Source organism: Triticum urartu, chromosome 5A (assembly GCF_056163025.1).
Source record: "Triticum urartu cultivar PI428250 chromosome 5A, HENAU_Tu73, whole genome shotgun sequence".
Taxonomy (NCBI): domain Eukaryota; kingdom Viridiplantae; phylum Streptophyta; class Magnoliopsida; order Poales; family Poaceae; genus Triticum; species Triticum urartu.
Window position 1 is genome coordinate 619,594,506 of NC_141877.1, and position 13,545 is coordinate 619,608,050.

A 13,545-nucleotide genomic window follows, 5' to 3' on the forward strand; every position below is an offset into this window, starting at 1 on the left:
TACAAGGACCAAATAAGCATAAAAACATCATCAATTTGATTAAACATTTTAGAACCAAGATAAAACTCAATGCTTCAGGTTTAATCTTCGGGCTCTTAGACTAGGCCTTCACTTCACAACATAGGCCCTGGTCGGCAATTCTCGGCTCCATGCTCTGCGGACTCCTCCAGAAATGTTAGTTTTAGGATTCCAACTACTCCCTTCGTTATAAATATAAGATGTTTTGGATATTTTAATATGGACTACATACAAGCTGAAACGAGTAAACAAACATACAAAAAAGTGCATGGGGAGGGCGTTTTGGCTTTTTTTTTTTTCGAAAAGGGGACAGGCCCCGGCCTCTGCATCAGAACGATGCATACAGCCATAAGGGCGTTTTGGCTCTAGGTGCATTTGCTCTCACATAAACAGTAAATTCAATTTTATTCAAAAATATATATTCTTTTTTAATGCTTGAAAATGTCTTGTGTTGGGCGGAAACAATACCCGCCACTGTTGTTCCTAATACCAGTGACGGTCGCATAAAGTCACCCGCCACTACAATGTGCTATCAAATTTGCCCGGTAAGGAAAGACATCTTGTAGCGGGCGATGTAAATCACCCGCCACTTTACCCAATACCCGTGGCGGACGAAACAAAGAGCCCGCCACTGAAACATTTTGCCCACGGCTCAGGCAGGAAGAATTTACGAGTGGTGGATGGAGATTTTTGCCTAGAGCATGTACATGTGGCGGACAGCTTTTCTTACCCGCCACTACACTCTGGAGAGCTGTCCTCACATTGAGTTCAACGAGATTGCTTTTCAAAGTTTTAAACATTCTAGTGGCCTGGTGCTGTTCAATGGTAGTGTGTCATGCGGTGGCCTACGTCATCGCCTTAGGATTGACTGTTCGAATGCATTGTGGTCCAGTGGACACCACAACCACTGCCGGCGATGGTCGCTGACCTATAGGGGGTCTTCAGCCATGCTTAGGGGTTAGGGGCATTTAATATTTTTCTCGTTCCAACGCACATGCCTGTTTGCTAGTATATGATAAAAGAATAAAAAATATATGGGTGGCATTTCCTTGTCGTACTACGTGGCACTAATAACGTGGATATTTGCGGACGTCTGTTGGTTCGCACGCCCGCTAGTACTGTGAGTACAAACCTGCACCCGCGGGGACTTTGAAGAAAAAACTAAACCCTGCGTTCTTCTCTACCTCGATCTCTCTCTGAGATGCTCTCTCTCCCTCCCCCAACCCTCTCACCCCCCTGCATGCAGCCATTTCTGCCGCTGTTCTAGCCGTCCACACCATCCAATGTCTTCCCTGCCATCTCGATGCCCGACGCTGTCCCCGCCGTCCTAGCCGTGTCGCGCAGACAAAAGTTTTACTCTTACCACCAGGATACCATCATTTCTTTTGAACTAAATGCCTCTGCGATGGATCCATGTTCTATGTCCAATCCCAAATCAAGGATTACTCGCTCTTGATCTCCGTCATTATCATCCTCGTCCACCACGTCCCTGTCTCGATGCCGTCATTGCTGAGCTCCCCCCTCCTCCGCAGGTGAGATTCTTCCCCAATTTATTGTCCGATCCATTACAATGTATAGTGTAGGTGTTGGTGTTGTTAGTGTAGGTTTAATTTGTAGTGTAGTTTATACTGTAGTTTTTTTCCTGCGAGGTAGGTTTGTTTGCTACTTAGTTATAAAGAGAGAAAGAGTGAAGAGAGAGAGAGAGAAAGACAACTGAAGAGAGAGAAGAGAGGAGAGAGAGAAGCTAGATAGAAAGAAGAGAAGAGAGAAAGAAGAGAGATATGCATATGTTCATGTATATTTTGATATTATGTCAATATGTATATGTTCATGTGTATTTTGCAGGGAGGGACAAGAGAGAAGAGGGAAGAGTGAAGAAGGAAGAGAGTATAGTAGTTTTTGTTTAAATGAAATATATGTTCTTGATAAATACACAAATGTTTTTGTAAATGTGTGAACGCTTTATAAAATTACATGAATATCTTTTTTAAAATAAGTGAACATGAACGTTTCCAAAAATATATTACTCCCTCCATTCCAAATTAATTGACACAACCTCTATACAACATTGGGTCGGAGGGGGTAACACCTTTTAAAATTACATGATATTTTTAAAAGGCATGAATACCTTTTGAATTACATGAATATTTTCTAAAATACAGGAATAATTTTGGTAAAAAGTTTTCTAAATACATGAACACATTTCAAAACTACATGAACATTTTCTAAAATATCCGGGCACCTTTTGAAATTCGATGACTATTTTCAAAATAAGTGATCAGTTTTTATAAAAATACAAGGTTTATTAATTTTTTGATATGTAGAACTATTTTTTTACAATCTCGGATTTTTTACTTCTTGTAGAGTTAAAATATTACTATTTATTTATATTTGTAACACAGTTCCATTAAGTGAGAGAATTTTTAACACAGTTCCAAATATAGCACTTCTTTTTAACGGGCCGCATTGGTCGGCACTTCGCTCGGGACGGCCATCCGGGCTCGCGCTAAGCGCAATCACTCGTATTTTAGTGGCCATCCCACCGAACAACACATTTGGCCCATTACCAGTTTTCGTTATTTATAAAATCTCCGCCGTCTCCGCATCTTACTCTGACCATCAGCAATGAGTCCGGCATAGCCGCCGCCATCCCAATCCACGTCTCCGGCGACCATCCCACCATGTCCTCACCGTGGAGGCTTTCGTGGGTCGTGCTGAGGAAACACGTCCCGGTGTACAATGAGGACTAGAAAGAGCAGGAGGACGACATCCTCGCACGCGCGACCAAGGATTGGGGGGACATCAAGGATGGGCAAAAAGTTGTAGTAGCTCCCGGGGGTCGGGGCACCCGGTTATCCTATCCGTCTCACCTGGTTGAGATTCGCGCGGTCTTCTGCAAAATTGCAGAGCAGCCGCAGCGTCCGGTTACTTAATCAGTGCGTTTGACCGTTCTAATTGGGGTGCTACTAGGGACTAGTAGACTATAGGTAGTAGCGGTATCCTTGGGCAGCAGGAGCAGCCTACTGCTGAAAAGACTTGTCATAGGAGTATGTTATACTACTTAATACAGTATCAGGTAGCAGGCTACTGTTCCCGACAGCCGCGTCAGGATATGGGCACTAGCGTGCGTGTGAAAAGCCAGGAACAGTAGCGCTAGGTGGAACTCGGTAGAATGATCGAGCTAGCTGGAATTTGACGAATCAATGGTTATACTGCTGTACCTAACTAGAATTTGATGAATGAATGGTTAGCTGGATTAGCAGTCGGGTCTGAGCTCCAGCGGCGATGCATCAAGGCGGGAGTCTTTTGTCCGGCGTGCGGGCGTGAGGAAACTGTTCACCATCGTTTTTGGGGCTGCGCTCATTCAGTCATGTTCTGGAAGAAGCTACGCTTGGAAAAGGGAATTACGGTGGCGACCCCATCGTGTTACAACGGTTCCCAGGGCGTGCTATCAAGGTGGCTGATGGACTGGTTCGCGCAAGCAACAGCGGATGACAGGGCGATGATGGTACAGGCTGTGTATGGCTTGTGGCTGGCTCGCAACGAGACGAGAGATGGGAGTAAGATAAAGGAACCACATGAAATCATGAATTCTGTGGTGACTTTAGCAGAAGAATGGAAATCGGTCCATGCAAAGAGATTGGCAGAGAGCAGGCCAAAGAACATAATGAAGTGGGAACCCCCTGAAGAAGGTTGGATCAAGGCAAACTCGGACGGAGCGCTTATAAAGCAGGGTGGAAAAGGAGGCTCAGGTGTAGTTCTGCGTGACCATGCTGGTGCTTTCCGAGGGGCGGCGTGTCAGTTCTTCGGCGCCTCAGCGGATTCAGAGATGATGGAGATTAGAGCATGCAAGCGGGCCATTCAGATGGCGTTGGAGAGGAATGTACAAAAACTGCATCTGGAGCTGGACCATGCCGGCGTGGTGGCAATGTTGAATAACAAGGAACTGGAGCTCTCAGCGGCGGGGCCGTGTATTGAAGAGATCAAGGGTATGCTCAGAAGCTTTTCAGAAGTTAAAGTAACGTGGGTTAGTAGGAGTGCAAACTCTGCCGCCGATAGGTTAGCGAAATTAGGCTTGAGTGAAGAACTCAACAAAGTTTGGTTTTCTTTTCCTCCTGAAATTATTCTGGAGATTATTTCGGACGAAATTCCCAGCTATGCTTAAGTAATAAAGTGGCGGCTTTGATCCTAAAAAAAAAAAAGAATGGTTAACCTGCTGTACCTAATGACAGTCTACTGTACGTGGTGATGAAACCTAATTGAATGTGTTATGAATCTATCCATGCATGGACCGTCCCTAGTGGGAGCACAGTTATTTTGATCAGGGGAGTTGATGTAGACAAAATAGCAACAGTGACCGATATGATAGGTGAGACAGAATCCATATACTCCATCCGTTCCAAAATATAGCGCGTCCTCGTTTTTCGTGCTTCAACTTTGACCATAAATTTAACCAATGAGACCGGTTGCGGCGGCAACAAAAAAAATATATTTGAAAACTTCTTTTGAATACGAATTCACTTGTATAATTTTTGCTCCCGCCGCAGTCGGTCTCGTTAATTAAATTTATGGTCAAAGTTGAATCCCGAAATGCGTGGGCGCGCTACATTTTGGAACGGAGGGAGTAGTATAGGTTAAACAGTGACCTACACAGACCATTGCCATTTTAAAAGAATTTACCACTCCATCTCTTACTGATTACATAGTCTGCAAATTCATTCTTCATTGCAGGAGGCAAATTTGACAATTTTGACCTCGGGACGAAATCAATTCACGGAATGAACTGCCCGTGAAAGTATTTCACTCCCCTGACCTTTTTGTGTAGCATCCGCCATGCAGGCGCCACACCCTAGGGTGTAACGCCTAGCTCGGGGGTGTTGCATGCCAGTCCACCGTGGCGGCCCTGGGCCCCGCACCCAGCAGTGCAGCGCCTCGGAGCTAGGCGCCACACATGTAATGTGCAGCGCCTAGCGCTCGGGCGCTGCACTGTGACTTAGATCCAGCCGCGGCGGCCCTCTCTTCCCCCACCCACCCCATTGACAGTTACAGAACAGAATAGAAGAAGCCGCGGCGGCGGCCCTCTCCACTCCCCCTCTCAATCCCCTCTTCCAAATCCATCAGATCTGACGATTTGGTCCGTGGATTCCTTCACCAATCCATCCTAGAAGGTACCCTCCTCCGATCCTAATGTATGTTATTTTGAAGATTTTGAGAAACCTTGTTTGATTTGATTAGATTTGAATATTGCATGTATTATAATCTTGCATGTACCTAATTTAGCAACCCTAGTTTAGTACTCCCTCCGTTCCTAAATATAGGGTGTATAGTTTTTGGCACGAAAAATAAAGAACGCATGTGGAGGGAAAATTTCACAAGTTTTGAGCGAGATTACACCTGGCTAATTGGCATGAGAAAATAAAGAAGCTTGCCTAATATAAGGAAATGTGATCGAATCCCAAAAAAAATTATCCATACGAGTGGTGCAACTCAATACACCTTATATTTTGGGTTTTTCCTCAAAAATCTATACACCTTATATCAAGGAACGGAGGGAGTATATTTTATTGAAAAGATATGGTTTGGATACAAAGGTTGACATGTTTTTTTATATGGAAAAGAGATTTGTATTAAATCTTGCATGAAGTAGGCCTAGTTTAGTTTATTTGTGTTGAAATTATATTTGTATATTTGTATTGACAAGAATGCTTTGGATACATATGCTTTGAATTATGTATGTACTAGGCGTACTTTAGTTTATTTGTATTCAAAAGATAATCGTGTTGACAAGAAAGCTTTCTTTCAAAAATTTTAGGATGGTTTGGCTTCTCGATGATCACTGGGACAAACAACACCGGTCGTACGTTATGGCGGTGGAGCAGCGGGTAATAATGAAAGTGGCGGGTTTTATGAATTTCGTGTTTATTTCAAACACAAATGCCCCATATGTAATGTTATGATTTGTTTGTTTGTAGGAGCTTGCACCTCTGAAGCTTCGTTCTCACGGGGTCACCCTTGGGTGGATGCTCTATGATGAGCGATACACACCGTATGTAAGGGAGACATGACTTCTCCCTTTCATTCATATGGTCAGACGGTCGACGCCACCCAACAATACTCCAGCACTCATCGCGCTTATTGATCATTGGCGGCCGGAGACACATAGTTTCCATCTTCGGACCCGGGAGATGACCGTGACGCTCCAGGATATTGCTATGATCACCAATCTTCCTATCGATGAGAATCCTCTATGTATGAGTACCGATTCCGATGGGTGGTGCGCGCAGATGTATGCCCTTATCCGTATGGTTCCTCTGGAGCCTCGGGAACCACCAGCAGAAGACAACAAGAAGGAAAGAGTCGCAGCCGGTGCTACTTTCACGTGGATTACTGAGCACTTTGGTACTTGCCCACCGGAAGCTAATGAGGACACGGTCAAGACATATGCTCGTGTCTACATGTGGTACGTGATATCCAGGACTATGTTTGCTGATGGCACAGGCAAGAATGCTCCATGGATGTGGCTGAAGGCGTTGACCGTCTTCGTTAGCAATTGGAGTTGGGGTTTGACGACACTGGCTTACTTGTATAGACAAGTATGAAGTTGTTTCTTTTTCACTTCATTGCTATATTATGAATGCGATCTTGCTCTTAATTCAACCATGTTCTCTTTTATGTGCAGTTGGACGAAGCCTGTTGTAGGTCATCTGGAGGTATTGGTGGTTGTTTGCTCGCACTTTCCATATGGACCTGGGAGCGTTTGCCGGTTGGACGCCCAAAGACCGCGAAGTACGATGATTGGGACAACAAAGGCGACCCACTACGGCGACCCACTTGGGCTTACAAGTGGGATGTGTTAAATGAGACGACAGATGATCCCTCGGTTATGTACAAGTTGTACCAGAGCGAGCTTGACGTGATCACGCCTAAGCAGGTGAATCGACATTGCATAAGTGATTATAATGCTTCTATTGTAAGTCGATATCAATTTTGCATTCTATCCCATTTTGCAGGTGATATGGGAGCCGTATGGAACAGGAGACAGTTTTGGTAACCCTTTAGAGTTCAGGCTGAATCCGATGTGCACTAGGGATAGGGATCTCTGGCGTATGCGGTGCCCACTCATATGCAACTGGGCGGTTGAGCTTCACCCCCCACATCGAGTGCGCCGTCAGTTTGGTTTGTTCCAGGCACACCCACCGGAGTGGGAGGACAAGGACAAGTTGCTACACGCGTAAGATATAATTAACCTTGAGCACTTAACAGCTTCTCAGCGGTTTCGGTGCTGCTAATATTATGTTTCTAACTTGTAGGTTGGATAGGAAAAGGCAGCGGAAGATCAAGGATTGGGACAAGCATCACAGGAAGTATGTCGTACAGTTTGCGCTTAGTGTGGAGTAAGCTAGGGCGGGAAAAGGAGTCCAGCTTCGTGAGCACTGCCCGTTCGCGTTCAACAACTATATCACATGCTTTCTTGCAAGTACCCATGTGGAGGTATGCAAGCCGGCGTATGCTGAGGAGATTTTGGAAGAACCCACCGTTTTTTATGAGGTAGCCCAGCACCAGTACAACGCATTAGTCAGGAAAGGCAACTCAGTGATCCCTTCAGCTCCAATGATGAACTTTGTGGTATTTTCTCTCTTTGCTTTTCATTCACACTATTCACATCTTCACCTGCCTAACACGTTAATACCATTTCTGTTCATAGCGTGCCTAGATCAAGAAAGCAGCTGATGAGACCGAGACTATTCTTGAAACAACCCCGACTGGCAAAAGCGATGGGGAAGGTACACTTCGAGCATTCATCAAGGTTCACATCTCCTTCAAACTAGCACTTAACATGTGTTGCTACGTTCGATGTCTCATTCACTTGTACATGTTGCAGCGCCAGGGCCAAAAGTTAAGGCGGCTATCAAACCTTTTCGGTTGTCATGACCCCGAGTATGTATCACCAGAACGGTCTAGGTCGGCGACACCATTAGATCCCACTTCGGGGCAGGGCCATGGTGATCATTTGGAGGATAAGGATGTGGGTGTGGTCACCCAAGAGGTATGGCATGAGCATATATATCCAATTGTTGATGCATTGCTAACTATATCCTCACACACAGTTTTTCCATATCTTTTGTTGATGCATAGGTTGCTGATGATATGACCTTGGGGACGTACCAGGTTAGGTACGCATACAGGTTAAAGCCTAGGACGGGAATCAACAAGTACACACCTGAAGACTTCACCCAAAGAGGCAAAAGGACGGTCGGCACCTCGCGGATGGTGGCTTTGGATGACTATTTGGATGACGATGTCGATGACGTGGAGGAACCGGAGCCGGAGCGGGAGCGGGTTCCTCTTCCTAGGAAGGTGAAGAAGTTAGCCAGCAAGAGGGGGGGGGGGAGCAGCCAAAAAGCGCTCAGGGAACTAGTCATCGTCCTCTATTTGTAATGTTGAACTTGAAGTGGTGGTAGCTTGTAGTAATGTGGAACTTGTTATGTCGGTGAACTTGGAGTTGTGGTAGCTCTATGTTGAACTTGATCCTCTTTGTATGTCTTAGTTATGTTGAACTTAGAGTGGTTGTCTTAGCAATGTTGAACTTGATCCTCTATGTTGCACTTGATCCTCTATGTTGTGGTTGCTCTATGTTGAACTTGATCCTCTATGTCGCACTTGTTGTCTTAATAATGTTCAACTGTGACTGAAATGTGAACTTAAAGTTCCTGACTGCTTATTCTAGGAAATGTTGCACTGTGCCTGAAAATGACCAAGTTTGCAAGTTACAGCCGTGCAACACCTAGCACGGAGGCTCCACACTGAGCAGTGCAACGCCTAGCTCCTGGGCGTTGCACTGCTCAGTGTGGCGCCTCAAGGCTAGGCGTTGCAGCGGCTGTACCTTGCAAACGTTTTGTTTGCTCTCTGCTTAGCTCATCCCAGGAGTGCAACGCCTCGGCGCTAGGCGTCACACTGTACAGTGCAGCGCCTAGCTCTGAGGCGTTGCACTCCTGGGATGAGCTAAGCAGAGAGCAAACACTTTGTTTGCAAGTTACAGCCGCTGCAACGCCTAGTCCGGAGACGCCACACTGAGCAGTGCAACAACCTTCAACTCCGGATCCGTCCATAGTTGAACTCCATGGTACTCCGGCCATTGTGATTGGTCAAAGTATGGGTGAAAGCGGGGAGCCCATGTTTTCTTGACCGTCATAATTGAGAACTCCAACTCCCTCATGGTGCGTGGGTGATTGATGTCCACATTTCTAACGCGACCGGCGGTATACAAGTGTGAGCATGGGAGATGAAGTAACAATGGCCTCCCGCAAGAGCAATCACATTGTGTTAACGACACCTTGAAAGCCCGACCTCCATGTTGCTGGCCATCGTTTGTGGTTCCTCCTGACTCTTTCACTTCGTACTTCCACTCTTCGTTGTCATATAATATAGCTTCTTCTGAGTCCGCCTTTCGTGATTGAAATTCTAACCATTCATCAATCTTGGGTGGGAACTTGTACTTGTACTTGCGCGGGTTCTCACCCGCTATCTGTGCATCAATTTCCATCGAGTACTTTAGAAAGTACGCATTCATCTTGTCAAATGTGTATTGAACTATTGCCGTCGTGGGTAATCCACGTGCACCTTTGAGCACCCAATTGAAGCATTCGGCCATATTGCTTGTCATTTGACCGTATCTCCGGCCATCTTCATCAAAAGCACGCGCCCACTTGTTTCGGTGTTGAATGTGCCTATTGATAAAGTATTGACCCTCGGGATCAAGTTTTTTGTGTGCGAGCAATTTGTTCAACAAAGTGGCGAACCGCTTCTCAGAGAAAGCGAGCCAACAATCTTGAAGATCATCGGCCAACTCCTTAAGGCCACATGCCCTATAGAAGTTCAAACAAAAGTGCATCATGCACCATCGATGGTGCAACGGAGCATGCCCTAGAATGTCAATCTCCACCGCGTTGAGAATTCCTTGATGCCGATCCGATATGACACAAATTTCCCTTTGAGCGGGTAACACCTTCGTCCTCAAAAGATGCAAAAACTACTCCCAGTTGTCATTGTTCTCCGCCTCAACCAAAGCAAATGCCAATGGCAACACCCGGTTATTGGCATCACTTGCTATCGCAACCAACAAGGTGCCCTTGTATTGTCCGGTCAAGAACGTGCCATCAATGGTGATGACCGGCCTACAGTGTTCGAAAGCCCTCACTCATTGCTCGAACACCCAAAATGCACGGCCAAATACTCAGACTTTCCTTCCTTCATGAACCGTTGTTTGGTGCCCATGAGGCTCGACCACATGAACCATGCCCGGGTTTGTGGCGGCCATGGCTAACAACAACCTAGGGATTCAGTTGTATGCTTCCTCCCAAGTACCATACAACATCTTAAATGCGGCTTGCTTCGCCTTCCATGCCTTGCCGTACTTCACCTTATAATGAAAGATGGCTTTCACAAGGTCAATGACATGTTGGACGCTCATTGTTGGAAGTGTGGATATTGAGTTGGAGAGCCTGTAAGCGATGAACTCGGACGTGAGTTGTCTGTGGTCTTGGGACACAATCTTGCCATCCACTCTTTTGCCTCGGCACATGTGAGTTGGCACACAACTCACTACGTGCCAAGTGGGACCTCCTTTCCATGGTCTTGCACGCACAATCCACAGACATATTTCATCTTCACATGCACATGCAACCGTGTAGCGCACATTGACGTCCGAGTGCACCACCTTGTGTGGACGATAATGCGTAACCGAGTAGTTGTCGAGCCACATCTTCAATTCCAAGAAGGTTTCGAACTTAGACCCTTTAGCAATCCAGTTCTTGTCATCTCCCAAATCACGGTGAGAGCTTGGACTAACCCCAAGAGATATAGATTTGCCACCATCCACAACGGCTTCATCCGCAAGACTAACATCCTTGAACAATGGTGTCTTGTGATCCCGACCGAATACCTTCTCGAAAGCTTCGGCCTCCTTCACCGTGAACCCCTCCTCATCAACTTGTTCATCAGGACCTTCATCATCCGAATCCGATGCATATGCACAGGAAAAAGGGATGGAATGGTCCATTGTCTCTTGCAAATGATATTTGTCAAGATCACCCACATTGTTGTCATGGAGATCAACTTCATTGTCATTGTCCGCATACTCATCATTGTCCTCTTGCAAAGCTTCATCTTGGTTGTTTGTAAACGGGCTCAATGTTGGCCTCACTTTTTGGGTCAAAAGAGGTTCAAAAATTTCATCTCGCTTCAAGGGTGGGGGGCTGCTAGCAACCAAAGGGGAGGGTTTCCGGTTCAAGTCCAAATGCAAACTTGAATCAACCTTCTTCGTTGCAGATAACTCAAGAGCCTTGTCAAGTCAATCGGCCACCGTTTCCTTGTATGCAACCCAACATTGCTCCGAGTTGACACACATTGTCTTCCAATGGATGTGCATTCCAAAACCTACATTATGCCTTCCCTCCAACTCAACGATATCACTAGGGTCCATCCAATTCAAATCTTTCCTCACTTGTTGCAAGAGCTCCGCATAGCTAGGACTACTATCAAACACCATATCAAGCTCATCCGGGTCCGGTTCAATATTGCCTTTCAAGAAGGCGTCTTTGTCCCCATGATGAACAAACACACATGTTCTTCCCAGCCCTATAAGCATTCAAACAACACAACGTAACATTGCTTCCATGAGTACTTATTTAAGGATTAACACGGAATACAAACCGTAAAATATATATCAAACAACAACCCTAACCCTAACCCTAACCATAACCCTAACCCTAACAATAACCCTAACCCTAACCATAACCCTAACAATAACCCTAACCCTAACCATAACCCTAGCACCAACATAAGAACACCCATAAGAATAACCCTAACATACTAACAAAGCCTAATCATAGGAAATTGGCAAACAAAGATCTCACATCTCCATGCAAATCTCTAGATCCAAACAAAACTAGGGTTTCCCCAAACTAGCATTACTTGGATCAAAACAAGGGGATCGGAGAAGATTACCTTGAGGGAGGGTTTGACTTCGAAATCCACGGACAAATTCTTCAAATTTGCAAGATTTGGGAGAGGATTTGAGAAGGGGAGAGAGTAGGAGAGGGGGCAAAGCTCGGGTTGGGGTGTGTGGGGTGGGGGGAGTGGGGGAGGGGGGGCGCAGCCCCTATCTAAGTCACAGTGTAGCGCCCGAGCGCTAGGCGCTGCACATTACATGTGTGGCGCCTAGCTCGGAGGCGCTGCACTGCTGGGTGCGGGCCCAAGGGCTGCCACGGTGGACTGGCATTCAACACCCCAGAGCTGGGCGTTGCACCGTAGTATGTGGCGCCTGTTGGGTAACGTAGCATAAATTCAAAATTTTCCTACGTGTCACCAAGATCTATCTATGGAGTCATCTAGCAACGAGGGAGGAGTGGATCTACATACCCTTGTAGATCGCGCGCGGAAGCGTTCAAGAGAACGGGGTTGATGGAGTCGTACTCATCGTGATCCAAATCACCGATGATCCTAGCGCCGAACGGACGGCACCTCCGCGTTCAACACACGTACGGAGCAGCGACGTCTCCTCCTTCTTGATCCAGCAAGGGGGGAGGAGAGGTTGATGGAGATCCAGCACGATGGCGTGGTGGTGGAAGTAGCGGGATTCCAACAGGGCTTCGCCAAGCGCTGCGGGAGGAGGGAGATGTGTCATGGGAGGGAGAGGGAGGCGCCAGGGCTTAGGTTTTGCTGCCCTCCCTTCCCCCACTATATATAGGGCCAAGGGAGAGGGGGGGGGGGCGCAGCCTTGGCCCTTCCTCCAAGGAAGGGTGCGGCCAAGGGAGGAGTCCATCCTCCCCAAGGCACCTAGGAGGTGCCTTCCCCCTTTAGGACTCTTCCTTTCCCCTCTTCTCTTGGCGCATGGGCCTCTTGGGGCTGGTGCCCTTGGCCCATATAGGCCAAGGCGCACCCCCTACAGCCCATGTGGCCCCCGGGGCAGGTGGCCCCACTCGGTGGACCCCCGGGACCCTTCCGGTGGTCCCGGTACAATACCGGTGACCCCGAAACTTGTCCTGATGGCCGAAATAGCACTTCCTATATATAATTCTTTACCTCCGAACCATTCCGGAACTCCTCGTGACGTCAGGGATCTCATCCGGGACTCCGAACAACTTTCGGGTTACCGCATACTAATATCTCTATAACCCTAGCGTCACCGAACCTTAAGTGTGTAGACCCTACGGGTTCGGGAGACATGCAGACATGACCGAGATGACTCTCCGGTCAATAACCAACAGCGGGATCTGGATACCCATGTTGGCTCCCACATGTTCCACGATGATCTCATCGGATGAACCACGATGTCAAGGACTTAATCAATCCTGTATACAATTCCCTTTGTCTAGCGGTACGATACTTGCCCGAGATTCGATCGTCGGTATCCCGATACCTTGTTCAATCTCGTTACCGGCAAGTCTCTTTACTCGTTTCGTAACACATCATCCCGTGATCAACTCCTTGATCACATTGTGCACATTATGATGATGTCCTACCGAG

At 46.9% G+C, this 13,545-nt stretch overlaps 1 pseudogene; it reads left to right on the top strand.

The window, feature by feature from the left end:
* Positions 1 to 2,699: 2,699 nt before the first annotated feature.
* The window catches only part of LOC125554703 (uncharacterized), a 38,994-nt pseudogene continuing 28,148 nt past the window's right edge, over positions 2,700 to 13,545 (top strand).